General features: G+C 43.2%; 1 protein-coding gene across 1 annotated transcript in view; it reads right to left on the reverse strand.

Annotated features, from left to right (window-relative positions):
• Positions 1 to 10827, reverse strand: part of ccdc71 (coiled-coil domain containing 71) — a 32926-nt gene extending 22099 nt beyond the window's left edge. Inside the window, exon 1 of the mRNA XM_080461084.1 lies at positions 10767 to 10827. The gene's annotated coding sequence lies outside the window, so the exon portion shown is untranslated. The remainder of the gene's footprint in view (positions 1 to 10766) is intronic.
• Positions 10828 to 15231: the final 4404 nt, after the last annotated feature.

A 15231-nucleotide genomic window follows, 5' to 3' on the forward strand; every position in this document is an offset into this window, starting at 1 on the left:
TGTTTGCCGATTTCACAAAGTCTGTCACGATACGATTTAGATTCACAAGCCTGCGATGGATACGATGTGATGTCATAAGCCCCTCTCACACAATCATTTACATTTCTATCAACTCACAAAAAACAACTGAAATATGATTTGACCATTTTATTTCTAAGGTCTTTCAGGTATAAGGCATTAAACAAACAGGGTTGTTCTTAAGTAAAAAAAAAAAAGAATAGAGGACATATGCCCTATAGAAGGTCACTGCTTAACCTGTTCCTCCAAATGCAGTTCACCCATCCTGCATCACAGCTACTGGATCCAGTATCTACTACTTCTTGGGATAAACATTGTTCTTAGCCAAAATAAAAGAAGGAACTTCAGCTGGAGAACAAGTTGAAACTAAACAAATGTAAACAATTCCACACATTCTTAGGGCATTTTGCATTTTGCATTACTTGAATACTTCAACAAAGTCCTTTGCATGTGATAACAGTATGGTGGTGCAGCCCGTGCTTCTTCTTTAGATGCCCGGCCAAGTTCCTAGTTTCCCGAGTATTTAAACTGACACTGTTTTCCTGAGTTTGGTCTGTTCAGCCGTCTTTCCGTCGGAATCCGAAATATTTCCATACCACCGATATATTTCCCAGAGGTGAGCGTGTATCGTCATCGTCGCCCTTTTTTGGGCTGCTCGTGCTCGCCACGACGCCACCGTGCACGTTGTGAAGGCGGCGGGAGTGCACAGGAAATGGTGACACAGACATACCGATGTGCTATGTGAATTTCAAAATAAAGGCGTTTCTTAAAGATGACGCTGTGGATCGATGTCATTGCATCATTAATAAACGAATCGATGTATTGATGTGGATCGATGTTGTTTAACTCTAATGATTACCGCAGCTTTTATTTTAGCGTTCTACTACATCTGCTATAGTTTTGGTAATAAGCTTTATAGTTTCCCAACAGCAAATGGCGACGTTTACACAGCAGCCCTTCACAGGTTTTTAGTTAAATCATTTGATCCTATTAAGTGTTTACCTCAGAACTCTCATAGTGACCGTCTCTGGCTGTTGTTTCTTTGGAAAACCTATTTGATGAATGTTTCCACGTGTCTGTGGAATCTTTCTTTTTTAGGTCAAAATGGTTGTTGGCAGTGGCCGATGTTTGTGCGCTGCCTCCGATTGATTTCCTCTCGTTTTAAGTTCAAAGTAGCTTCTTTTACACGCATAGACAACTTTTAATTATTCCTTTCTAACCAACAAATCAAGTATCCACACGCAAAAATACTGAAACAGAATACTTCATAACACGATTGTTTAATAAATGTGTGCAGCACGTAGACATTAGAAATATTTTGTGCGCACCACTGGTCTATCAATCTAATCTATCAAGACATACCTGGGTACCAAGGAAGTATTCCGTTACTAGTTCCAATATTTCCGTTTGCATCAGTCTGATTAAGTGAGTCAAGCATACCTGCATAACGAAACTCAAATAACAGTTTAAATTCTGGTCTTTCTATTTCTCAAATGTCCTCAGTACAAACAAGAACGTACTTTATAACTTCAATACCTTTGGAGAGAGCAAGGACAGTACAAAAAGTATCCATGAAACATGTCGGAATCATGAACTACACAAATAAACTTTAAATTCGTGGTTGTGATCACTGACATATGCAGTAAAAAAAAAAAAAGGTAAATCCAGTTGGGATGGAGGCGTTACGTGACAGTGGCATTCCTCTTTTTTTTTTTTTAATCAGTTTTGTTTCTCAGTATAAAGTTTTACTGACAAGTTTATCACAAACAAACTCTGGCAGCCAGTCTCACAGCGAGACGCTCTGAAATAAGGCAAACAACTCAGTCGAAGTTCACCAACATTTCGCCGTCAGCAACCAGGCAACTGTAAAGCAGTGAGAAGAGACGTCTCAGATCAGCTTGGAATCCTGATCCCTCCTCATGTCACCAGCATGTTAACCCATCTTGGTTATGCAACCATACTTTAACTCTTTTGGATGAACAAGTCAAGCTCTACTTTACTCCTAATGACACCTCCAATGTTTCAGCATCGACTCTGGCAGGAGGCAAAGACATAGATAAGGTGAACATTCCCTTTATTTATATCTGCTAAAAGAAAAGAAGCATCATGTGTGAGGTTTCCAACAAGCTGGAGCTAAAATATTACTTGGTTACTGTTTCATCCATATTCAAGGCGCCACTTAACTGCCATGTGCTGCCCCACCTCTAGTCAGCGCTATAGTGCTGACAGACAGCCATCCACCTGCACGTCAGTACCGGAGTAGACCGCAGAGTAAATCAGCACACGGAGGAAACGAAGACAAGTCATCCCACTGCTCCAGCGTGGTTTGGCAGAATACAACAATGAAGATAACGAGCACAGAGTTTAAGAAAAGTGGTGTACATCAGAGCAATGCACAGCCACATTGAAGTGGGTCTTCTGGATATTACCCGGTACCAAACCTCGGCTGCAGCTACGAGCTGAGCTCCCGAGCCGTTACTCAAACAATGAACTCACAAGATTTACTTCCACATAACTTGGTGGAGGTAACTGCCACAGGACAAGAACAAGCTGAGCTTGAATACACGGAGCCGAGGAACAGATTTAAACTTCCATATTCTGGCACAGCACATAGACTAAAAGCTAAAATAGCTTGGAATACACACAATGTACTGATGGAACAATATTTGAAACATCAAAATATAAATTCTTCTTAATTTTGACTGACTTCTTTCTTTGCACTAGTGAACTGGTCTTCTTCAGTTTTCTTTGGTCCACAGAAACCAGTGGTCCTGGATCGTCCCTGGTAATAACTGCAGCAGCACATTTCAACACCACATCAAACTGAATCTTTTACAGACGAGCAGTTTGTCATTGGGATGTTGAAAACTACACCAGCGCCAAACTATCCAACTTGCTAATCACTTCCAAATATGGCTTGCTGGTGGATAAAAGTTATTTATATTTGTGAAGAAGGCAATACAAAGCAAATGTTTGTCAATGTCAAAGTTTGTTCTTTATTTTCCTGATTATTTACATTATAGTTTCTCACTAAAGACATTAAAAACTATGAATTAACACATATGGAATGATGAAGTAAACAGAAAAGTGTGAAATACCTCAAAACATGTTTTAGATCTTAGCTTCTTCTTGCTATTAGCTTTGCTCCCTGTGAGTTAGAGTTAGGGTTAGGGTTAAGGTTAGGGTTAGGGTTAGAGTTAGAGTTAGAGTTAGAGTTAGAGTTAGGGTTAGAGTTAGGGTTAGAGTTAGAGTTAGAGTTAGAGTTAGAGTTAGAGTTAGAGTTAGAGTTAGGGTTAGGGTTAGGGTTAGAGTTAGGGTTAGGGTTAGGGTTAGGGTTAGGGTTAGGGTTAGGGTTAGGGTTAGGGTTAGAGTTAGAGTTAGAGTTAGAGTTAGAGTTAGAGTTAGAGTTAGAGTTAGGGTTAGGGTTAGGGTTAGGGTTAGGGTTAGGGTTAGGGTTAGGGTTAGGGTTAGGGTTAGGGCTCTAGATGAGCGTCATTAGGCCGTCACCTGAAATGTTTTTTAACCGTCTTGAATGAGTTCCCAGAGATGCTGAGCTCTTGTTGGCCTTGTTCCCTTCACTCTGCACCCCATCTCATCCCAAACCATCACAGCTACATTCATGTGAGGTGACTGTGGAAGCACAGCACTTTATCACTCCCCTTCATGGCCAACCAGCCGTCACACAGCCGGGAGGTGTGTTTGACCTCATTGTCCTGTTGAAAAATAAATGATGGTCCAACTACACAGAACCCGGAAGGGATGGCGTGTAGCTGCAGGATGCTGTGGTAGCCATGTTGGTTCACTGTGCCTTCAATTTTGAATAAATCCCCAACATTGGCACCAGCCAAGCACCCGCACACCGTCTTCAGGGTGGGAACCATGCATGTAGGAACCACCCATCAGACCGAAGCACAGACTTCCACCGGTCTAATGTCTATACCTTGTGTTTCTTGGCCCAAACAAATCTCCCCTGCTTGTGTGTTTTCTTGGTAGTGGTTCTGTTGCAGCTAATTGACCATAAAGGCCTGATTCTCCTCTGAACAGCTGAGGTCCAGATGCTCGGTGTGGCTTTAATCTGGGCTCTGGTCTGAGGTCCTGTTAACGTGTAAGAACTTCTCCTCAGCAGCAGAGGTGACTCTTGGTCTTCCTTTACTGCAGAAGTCCTCCAGTGAGCCAGGTTCGACATGGTGCTTGATGGTTTTAGCGAGTGCACTTAGGAACACATTCAAAGTTTTAGGAACTTTCCAGACTGACTGAGCTTCAGTTGTTAAAGTGATGGACTGTTGTTTCTCTTTGCCTAGTTGATTGGTTCTTTTTATAATATGAATTCCAACAGTTGTCAAATAAACTGTCAGCTGTGTCCCAACTTGACTTCTGCACAACATAAGTGATGGTCCCAAACCCATGAAGGTGAGAAATCCCACAATTGAGCCCTGACAAGGCTCAGGTGTGAAGTGAAAACCAGTTCAGGTGACGACCTCAGGAAGCTCATTGAGAGAAAGCCGACGGTTTGCTGCAGTCTTGATTGATGTACTCGGCTACTACATCCCACTCTCATGCAAGGTTTTGTATTTGGGCCATGTTTAGCCAGTTACATTGAAGGAAGACCAATACCTGGTTAAGACTCTTCTTACAGCAGCAAGGAAAAGTCAAACTAAGAATTGGTTTAAACCCGACCCACCTACGCAGGAACAATGGTTTGGCCTGATTGAGAAAATAAAGACCATGGAAAGATGGACTCCTACGTTGGGATTACGGAAAGATTCATTTATAAAGAGACGGCAGAAATGGTGACTTCATCAAAAGACATTGTAGGAACATTGGCCCTCAATCTGTGGCAAACACCAAAATATAAAGCAAATACTCTTCATCACACTATTTTTCTGTCCCCATCAGGCTTGGTTTCTGGATTGGTATATTTGGTTGTTTAGTGTTCATTTATTTATCTAATTATTTTTGTTTCTGCATGAAATATATAAAATAAATTTAATGAAAGAAAAACCCATTTCAGGTGACGACCTCATGATGCTCATTGAGAGAAGGCCAAACGTTTTCAGCGCCATCAACAAGCAAAGGATGGCGACTTCAAGGAATCTGAAATATAAAAGGTGTTTTTAGTTGGTTAACACTTTTTTGTTTACTATATAATACCATGCGCTCATTTCATAGTTTGAGTGAGACTCTACAGTGCAAATAGTCTGGAAAAAATATTGAGACGCTATGTCCAATTGTTTTGACTGGTACTGTGCATAGATAAGATGACTATGACTGAAGACATCAAAATTTATAAAGAACATGTAGAATTGCACGTTTGCTTTAATGACAGCCTTCCACACACTTTGCATTTTAATCTTCATGAGCAAGTCAACTGAATCATTTCGAACAAACAGACATGCTTTATCAAAAATGTGTGAAATGTCTTGCCTGTTTGTCGTGTTTGATAGAATTACTGGGCAATTTATTAGGTTCAACTGCTCATTAATGTATAATCAATGACGTGGCAGCAACTCAACGTATTGAGAAACAGACATGGTGAAGATGTCCTGCTGAGGCACACCAGAACAGCGAGGAAATATGACTGAAAGGCTTTTGAACGTGACATGGCTGTTGTGGCCAGACACGCTGGTCTGAGTATTTCAGAAACTGCTGATCTTCTGGAATTTTCCTTCACAGCCATCTCTGGAGTTCATGGAGAATAGCCTGAATGACAAATATCCAGCGAGTTCACTGGGGCAAACATAATAAATGCATTATTGAAGCCAGAGGTCGGAGAAGAATGAACACGCTGGTTGGAGATAAAAAAAAAGGCAATATAAAGTCAAAAACTTATTGTTACCACTGAAGTATGCAGAAGACCATCTCTGACCACACATCATGGTGAACCGTGAAGACGACAGGCTACAGCAGCAGAGAACCACACTGGGTGTCACTGGTCTCAGCTCAGGACTGGACCCGACAGTCCACACAGACTCATTCAAACTGGACAAAAGAAGACGGAAGAGCACCGCCTGGTCTGATGAGTCTGTTTCTGTTGCCACATTCAGGTGGGCAGAACAAAATGTAGCATAAAAAACTAGAAACACATGGATCCGTTCTGGTTGCATCAAGAGTTCAGGCGGTGGTCTGGTGGAATGAGGGACATTTTCTTGGTACTCTTCGGGCCCTTTAGTATCAATTGAGTATTATTTAAATGTCACAGGCTGAGTATTGTTACTGACCATATACTTGCCTTTATGACTACATTGTCCCATTTCTGATGGACACTTCCAGAGAGATACTGCAAAATGCAAGATCAGATGATCTCAAGCTGCTTCTTTGAACAAGTTGAGTTCACCGTACTCCAAAGGCCTCCACATCTCAATTACATAGAGCACCATTGTTTTATGGTGGAATTGGACATCCACGTTATGGATGTGCCGTAGGGCGACACAACATATCACACATTTATCATCATCACTATATCAGCATGCACAGTATACATATTACAAAAGACTGACTAAACTGAGATAAATGTAGTTTTTCCATGGGCTCAGCATGTCAATATATGATGGAGTCCTACTGCCCAATGTCCACCCGCTGGTGTGTGGCGTCTATCGATGCACACACGCTCCAAGCAATTATACCCCCTTGTGGATATATTAGTGTACTTACTACAAGGCAAATCATCATTACAACACATTATCGCATATTGTATGTTTTCCAATATCATGCAACCTTAATGTGCAGGCCCTGAATCAGCCGCAACTGTGAGATGTTTTGTCAATATGGCAGAAAATGTTTCCAGCACCTCGTTGATTCTATACCATCAAAATTCAAATGCAGTTCTGAAAGTTAAAGGAGGTCCAAACCAGCACTCGCAAGAGGTACCAGATAAAGTGGACAATCAGTGTATATCCTAAACCTTCGTTTTGAGGAGGGTGATGGACACCGAGGTGAGGAAACGCTGAGAAGTGGCACATTTGGGCAACAAGCAACAAATAAAGCAACACTTATGACAAGTATTTTGGAATCAATACTCCATCACTGAATCCTTTAGTTAATACTCATGGAAAGCATTTTATGGTAGGCTGAAACCACCATCCAGTTGGAGTTCATTAAATCGCTAAACTTTTTGCAGACGTGAGCCCACAGAATTACGTGACGTGTTTAAAGCCGTTGTTATGCTGATACCTTGTGACTTCGATGTCCACCATTGTTTTCTAACCAGCAGCTTTATGTTTGTTCTGATTGGAACACGATGTCACACAGAAATCGTGGAAATGATGTTGCCTTTAAAAAAATGCAGGTCAACAAATATATTCAAAATGTGTTTGTCGCAGAGTTTATTTCTTTAATTCCGATGAAAAAATACAGCAATCCTGAAAAACAACGTGATGCTAATTCAGAGTCTGCTCAACCGAAACACCATGGCAACCAAGTGAAACAAAGACGGGCTCAAATTAAAAGTATTAAAATGCTTAAAGTTCCACCAGTGGACTTCTGTTCCTGTTGAGACCAACTTCTACTGGAATTATTACTGCACTTGGTTGCACTTACTCGTGAATGTGACAACCACAGATGAACTAATTTATAAGATTAATCTTATTGTGAAGTTCCCCACACCGGCTGCATTAAAATCCTGGCTGCGCTTGTTGATGCAGTGAACCCGATTCTTTGGCACACCACCGTATTGGTCAACAAATCCAGCCCTCACAGGATCCACCTCTTTTTTCCAGGGACGGACCTTAAGGCGGCCGTATCCTCCAGGCTCGTCACGCAGCACACTTATTCTGGAGGGCCTGCTCACCTTTTTGAAGCACTGGGAAGCAGCCCCATAAATGCTGTGGCAGTGATAACCATCTCACCGTCTAGCTTTCACTGACAGGCAGACCTGAACAGCACACTCACTTCAAAATCCCTGTTATGGCTGAAATAGGCTCAATGGAAAACACAGTAGAAGCCAACTTTGAATCTTCTCTGTTCATTATAAATGTAATCTGGGATCTTTCCAGTGTGTAGCAGACTGAGTAATACCACTGAGGACCTGTGGGGGCAGTGCTGTGCAATACAGCTCATGTGCAACCAGGGAAAACGACACAGAAGACAACATACTTTGAAAGACAACCAAAATAAAACCTCTTTTAGAAAAGACTGTGCAGACATCAACATACCAACATTACTTCAACTGGACATCAGGACAATAAAGCTTTAGAAGAAACAGTTTATGAACATCTTCACTAACAAAGTGTAAACATAAGACAACTAATACTCGGAATACAAAACACTTCATTCCACAGTTTTTAACCTGTTTTGTCAAGTTTTGACGTGAGCTGCCCTCTACTGGAGGTATCGATTAATAACGACACCAAGTAAGAGACAAGCGGTGGGTATGAAGGCTGAGGCGACCACACCTGAAATGTACACGGAAATATTCATGTGTAAAGGAGACCAGTCAAACGTTTAGCCGGAAATTTGTCCAACAAAAGAAACAGCTTTTTGCTGTCCAGCTGCTGACCTCACCACAACAAGGAAACAACGTACAGAACCAGCAGAGCAACCAGCAGAGCAACCAGCAGAGCAACCAGCAGCACAACCACGACTCCAATAAACAAACAATTTTCTACCACAGATCTATAAATCAAACCGTAACACACCAAAGACTTCACTCCCTTTTTATTGGACCATTTAAGCAAAACAAATCACAACTGCAAAAGCAATTGTTTAATTGTACTGCAGTCCTGAATGAACACATTTTATTTGAAGATGAAACATTTTCCAAGGACGTCCCAATCCCAATTTCTGGCTCTTGTTCCTGACGTTCTGTTCAGTCTGCCTTGTTCCGTCAGGAACATAAATATCCTCCAGCGTGGATGGATTATATCAGTCGTTTCTATACTGGTATCAGCCGATCCCATTGCATTTTCTTGTATAATGACCGGCAAATTGGCCTTACGATATAGAAATGACAGGAATATGTTTGTTCCCAAATGTTCAAGCTGTCCTAGGTACTCTTTGTAGTGAACCGGTGAACTGGGCTGCAGAATCAACCCAGTGCAGTTAGGCTCAGCAGTGATGTGGGACAAACATCGGAGCTCCAGATGTCTGTAGTGAAAACAATAGTGGTAACTTCTGGATTTAAAGGATAATATATATTGTGACTTAGCAGTACAGCTTTGGTAAGGCTGTGTCTGAAATAGACAGCAGAACTACCACAGATCGAAAAGCTTCAGAGGCGTCACTGTCACGTGGTTATTCCGTGCCTCTATGTGCATTGTTACGTCATAAGACATTTACTGAACACATCACTACTCTTGTGTGTCATGGATATCTGTGAATTCGGAGTACAGGAACCTTCTCAGCTCAAACTTCTGGCGTTGGGTCCAGTCTACTTTGGGACAGTTGTGCCAACACCCAGATCAAAATCTACAACATTTTCTTCATGTTTATAGTGTATCGTTCTCTGCACACGTCTGTGTAATTTCATTAAAAAAATCAAGCAACAGCGCCCTCCTGTGGCCTGGCAGACTAACTACATCGTTGTCTCTGTGTCCGCTGCTGCAGTGGAAACACACTCCTTTTTTTTAACGGATTAGCTGTTGTCACGTGAAACGTTGTCGTGTAAACAGGGCCTTGGTCTGGGAAAGACTTTGGGGGGGAGGGGTCAGATTAATTATTAAACAACAATGCAAGCACAACCCTGTATCATTGGGCAGCTCTCTAGTGCCCCATCAACTTGTTGCCGTTAGTCTAAAGGCATGGCTGTTTGATAAATGACATTACCGATAATGTTTGAGTAATTTGGCACAGCTTAAAGACGATATGTACTGTGACAATAACACAGAGCAGTACGTAGCGCCTACGCTGGTCCTTCACCCTTGAAAGTCCTGCGTCAAGGTTGATTGTGCCGTGAAGTAGTTCACTGCCATGGGGGGTAGAAGGAGTAGTCAGGAAACCGCATGAAACTTGTTGGTAGTATTTTTTTTAAGGTTCCAGCAATTTGGCACAAAGATTGACATTTAAATAGACTAAGTTTGTCAGGTGTATTAATGATATCATAAATTCTACGTTACTCGTCGAGAAAATAAAAAGCACATGTGCCTTTCCGAAACATTTGAACATAAGTAACAAAAAGCAGCACAAATGGCCACGCAAACAAGTTGCCACCTTCTACAATACAGAGCAGCACGATGCCTTCCCTCACGGCAGCCATTGGCTGCTTCATAGAAAACATCCGGAACATCCCCGCTGAGGATTTTGTCAAACGAAAAGATCCTGCGTACGCGAGAACCAAGCCAAACAGGCTAGCTATGCTCGCAGGAACAAAGAAAGCTGAAATGTGTGTTCCTCTGGTATGGCAGGAGGTTAAAAACAAGCTAGCCTTGGAGGGATTAAGCAACAATGCAAGCTGGAACCTGCGCGTCGCGCGGCTCTCCACCGCCCCCTGTCGGACGCGCCACTGTGGCTCTACATCAAAGAACAGCGCACTTAAACCGGGACCAAACGAATCCGCCGCATTCAAGCTCATTTCCAACTTTCCGGCTGTTTAGAGGAAGACGTCGCCATTTTTCACATGGACTTGTGAGCCGCCAGCGGCTCGCCAAACACTCTCCAGCGTCTTTCCTGTGTCTGAGAGCAGCTCCGAGGAGTTGAGGCTCCCTCAGCCCCTCCGGACCGGCCGGGCCTCCGCTCGCCGCCACGACGTGTCCGCGGCTCGGAGACGTGAAGGTGAGCTGCGGGAGTGAAAGCGTTCGGGCGGGCGGCGGAATTACCTTTAAACGGCGCTGTCTCGGCAACCCCCGGTCGCCCTGTGCCGACGCTCCACGGTAAAATGGCTGCAGCGGCGGTGTGGATGACAGACCAGGGAGGAGAGGCGGAGGCTGCCGGGGAGCGAGGAGAATAGGCGGGCTCTGTGAGCCCCGCCGAGGGGTGGGGGTGGGGAGCGAGCGACGCGGACTGGAAAGAATAACCTCACTTTTGACCGAAACTGAACAAAATCGCAAGAGACGACTCCAATATTCAGTTTTCTTTAACAGAAAAATTGTTTTCAAAGTAAACAACGTGTCTTTCCAAAGCTATGAACACGAGTGCGTCGTGACGTCACGCTGGGGGCGTGGCTTATGGTTATTTTTGTTTTTGAGGCTCAAAGTCTTAACAAACAAACAAATAAACAAGGAAACAGCCTTGTTTTTGTGTTTTCATTTCAGAAAAGCTTCCTTTTTTTTACACGGTAGCGTTTTGAAAATGAAAAGCAGAAATTCTGAAAACAACGTAGTTTTCCTGTATTGCCACTAGCGGGTGCTGTTGGTTGTTTTTGGAATGAATACACGCTATATACATTAACAATGGCAAGAACATAGACAGACGACCAAGATGTATTGTTATTATGGTGACTGTCAAGTATAAAAGTCCCCAGTGCCAGGAGAATCTGGACCGGGAGCCGATACACTGCTTGTTGTTATTGACAATCTACTCGCTCGGGAATTACAGATGTGGTGATGCGCCGTAGCAGCATTTCTGCCACCTACACGGAGCCTTTATCCGAGCATTGTCAAAAAGTTCCACCCTCGGAACTGTTCTCAAAAGGTTGTTTTCAGTGGCTCCTACCGCTGTTGTTGTGTAAACGAGCCCCTAAAACACAATGAAACTTTGGTGTGTCACTTTGCGAGCGCTAAACGGGGGCCTCAGGAAACCTCACCGTCCTCCACAACCTCTGTAATTACATATAGGAGATGAAGGAACTTTGTAATTCACTATATGTGAAACGCAGTTTTTTTGTTATATTCTGTAAGGATGAGTACCTTTTCTCTTTGGGTTTAGACTCCATGTTGGACGGTTTTAGCTTGCACAATGTAAAACTTTCATTCAACAGTTTTTCACCCCAAAAGATTCATTCAGCTTTAATTTGGTCCAGAGCTTCCATGAAACCCTATTCTGTGTAACTCTCCTTCTCCCTCTTCTTTATTATTTCTTCTTTTTGACCAATTCGTCTTCCTCATTAGTCTGACGCGCCGCCATTTATTCTTCTGCTGGTTACATTTAATGTAAACACTTAAAGTTTTGTGTAATTAATTGAGTTAATACTCACTCGCCTATTTTCAAAACATAAAAATTGTTAAACCACTTAAAATCAGGGGCATTTGCAGCTGCATTGAGGGTTCGGCCCCCCGGGTGGGAATCACTGGTGGAGCTTATGCTTTGACAACTATGTCCTTTGATCTCACTTCCTGTTTTATTTTGTAGCCTGACACTGTGCACATGGTCTCATGCTTCACTTCCTGTTTTCACACATCACACTAGTGCCCCACTACAAATCTCTTTATACACTCAGTCACTCACCAGTTGTTTTCCAGATTGTCTTTGCAATAGTTTGAAGTCCATCCATCCATCCCCCCATCCTCCATCCTCCATCCATCCCTCCATCCCTCCATCCTCCATCCATCCCTCCATCCATCCCTCCATCCATCCATCCATTCCTCCATCCCTCCATCCCTCCATCCCTCCATCCTCCATTTATCCCTCCATCCATCCATCCATCCATCCATCCCTCCATCCCTCCATCCATCCCTCCATCCCTCCATCCTCCATTTATCCCTCCATCCATCCATCCATCCATCCATCCATCCATCTTCTCCCTCTTCTCCGTTCCCGGGTGGTGGGGGTGTCAGTCTGAGCACCGTCACCCAGATCACATTGACTCATTAAGAACCTTCCTGCAGGTGGAGAGCCCACAGGAAGGTGGAGAGCCCACAGGAAGGTGGAGAGCCCACAGGAAGGTAGAGAGCCCACAGGAAGGTGGAGAGCCCACAGGAAGGTGGAGAGCCCACAGGAAGGTAGAGAGCCCACAGGAAGGTGGAGAGCCCACAGGAAGGTGGAGAGCCCACAGGAAGGTGGCGCCCGGCGTGGGACATGAAGCCTCTACCGAGAGACGGAGAGTCTCATGCTCTACCAGCTGAGCTGGCCGGGGTAGTTTGAAGTCATTCACTCATTTTCTTTTTTTGGGTTCTTGGTTTCATGACTTTGTCTCGTTGTTTATGACCCGTGAATCAAATAATCTCATTTATTGCAAGTGAGTCTGTTATCTTGTTTACGTCATCACATAAATGCTCAGCAGCCACTTTGTTCGGTACACGTTCCCCTTTTGCCTTCAGAACTGATCTTCATCACCCTGTTGCTGCAGATTTGCCCACTCTCCTCTGATCTCTAACGTCAACAAGGCATTATGGCCCAGAGAATTGGTGCTTACTGGATATGGTCTCTTTTGGAAGATTCTCCTTCACCTCTAGAGATGGCTGTGTGTAAAAATCCTAGTAGGCAGTGGCGGATGTAGCTCTGGGCGAAGTGGGCAGCTGCCCAGAGCCAAACCCAACAGGGGCGCACCGAGCACCGGCTCAGGTACCGGCTCAGGTACCGGCTCAGGTACCCCCTGTCTGCGCTTGGAAGACGGTTGTCCGAGGGTGCATTGCTGGATGTGGGGAACTGGCCTCTCCGTAATGTGCCCATAGAAGACCGTCCAGGACAGAAAACCAGCCAGTTCCGCCACTGCCAGTAGATCAGTAGTTTCTGAAATCCACAGGCGAGCCTGTCTCATCGGTCATCTTGACCATGTCTGTACTGTTTAATATGGAAAGTTGCTCTCATGTCATTGGCTGAATCAATATTTTGGTTGAGGATTAACGCGATAGCTGCCCCTATTAAAGTGGCCAGTGAGCCCAGAGTCCTGAAACTGAGGTTCTGTTCGATTTCATGTTTTAACTTGGACAGGAAATTATTTGTTTATTATGTTGTACAGCTTGATGACATGCCCTCATTTTTAAAGGGTTGAAAAGGATATAAATTAAACTAAAAAGCTCTAAGGAGAACAGAGTTCCAGAAAACCAACATCAGCTGTCACAAAGGCAGTAGAGCAGCTGGCTTAGCACAGGAAGTCATACCAGTGGTCTTAATGCAGTGACATCACTGCCCTCCAGTGGTCTGCATGTGTTTTGGTAAAGTCATTTCAGAGGATCCATGCCGTGTTTCCATAGCAAAAATTGGTCCAAAATAGAAAATACGATCTCATACATCTCACCAAAATGGTGGGAAAGTTGTTTTTTCAACATTTTTCAAAATGGCCGCCACCGCCATCTTAGAAAAATGAAAAGTTCTGTTTCTTGAAGTGGATTGCAAAAAATGACAATTTAGATGTCGTTTCCCTTTAAGTTTTGTGTCATAAACTATGGGATGGTATAATCTGTGATTCAGAGTCCACTTCGCCGCAAAGTCCCAGACGTCTGCAGTCCCCTGCTGTATCAGTGTTCACTATCACTGCAGTAGTGATGCCAAGTGAAGCTTTCTGAAGCAAACAGGAAAAACGGTTCGATAATCCATGCTTCCCCCGCCCAACTTTTTCCTTTCCTTTTTTCCTTCTTTGTTCTTTTTTCTCTTTTTCTTTTTCTTTTTCCCCTCAAAGCTTTTCCACACAGTCCTCTTTGGTGGCATCTGGTGGCCAAAAGTGTGAAGAGCAGCTTGACCGAACTGCTCCATTGAGGTTCCCCACCACATTGTGCTGCGAGGAACGTGTCTGGGCGGAAAAAAAGATCTTACCTTTACTTGATGAATAAATCATTTTGATAAATAAACTCTCCTTGTTTAAAAATGTCCCATGGTGTGGTCTCCCTTTGCTTGTGACTTATTGATGTTTGGAAAAATATTAGAAATAGAAAAATATTATATATAATAATGTTCAGCGCAATCTTTTAATAACTTGGAAGTATGCTTGTGCTGTGAAGTCAATTCCTCCACGTGCTAAAGTAATTAGTTAAGGCTTACATTATTATTATTATTATTATTATTAATGATAATAATGATAATAAAAGCAAATCCTCTGTGCCCTAATTCATGCTCTACTAAAAGCCTTTATAATTCATCAAGAAAGTCACAATAGTTCCTTTTAAATTTATTCTAGAAATAACCTTTAAAATATACTTCCCATAAAAACTATGTGTCCAGAGAATAAAGCAACCGACCAGAACGAGAACATCTCCTCTCATTTCCTCTCGTGTCAACCTGCAGTTTCCCAAATCCATCACCCAAACGTCCAGACGTTTACAGACAAACCAGAATCTGGATCCATCAAAGTCTGTTTACGTTTGGACGTCAAATTGGGAGACCTGCCGCAAGGGTTTCTGGGATATCAACGATGGCGTCGCAGCAACTGCAGCGAAATTATCAACATTTGACGGATTTACCCAGAAA

This window comes from Lipophrys pholis (assembly GCF_963383615.2).
Source record: "Lipophrys pholis genome assembly, chromosome: 4".
Lineage (NCBI taxonomy): Eukaryota > Metazoa > Chordata > Actinopteri > Blenniiformes > Blenniidae > Lipophrys > Lipophrys pholis.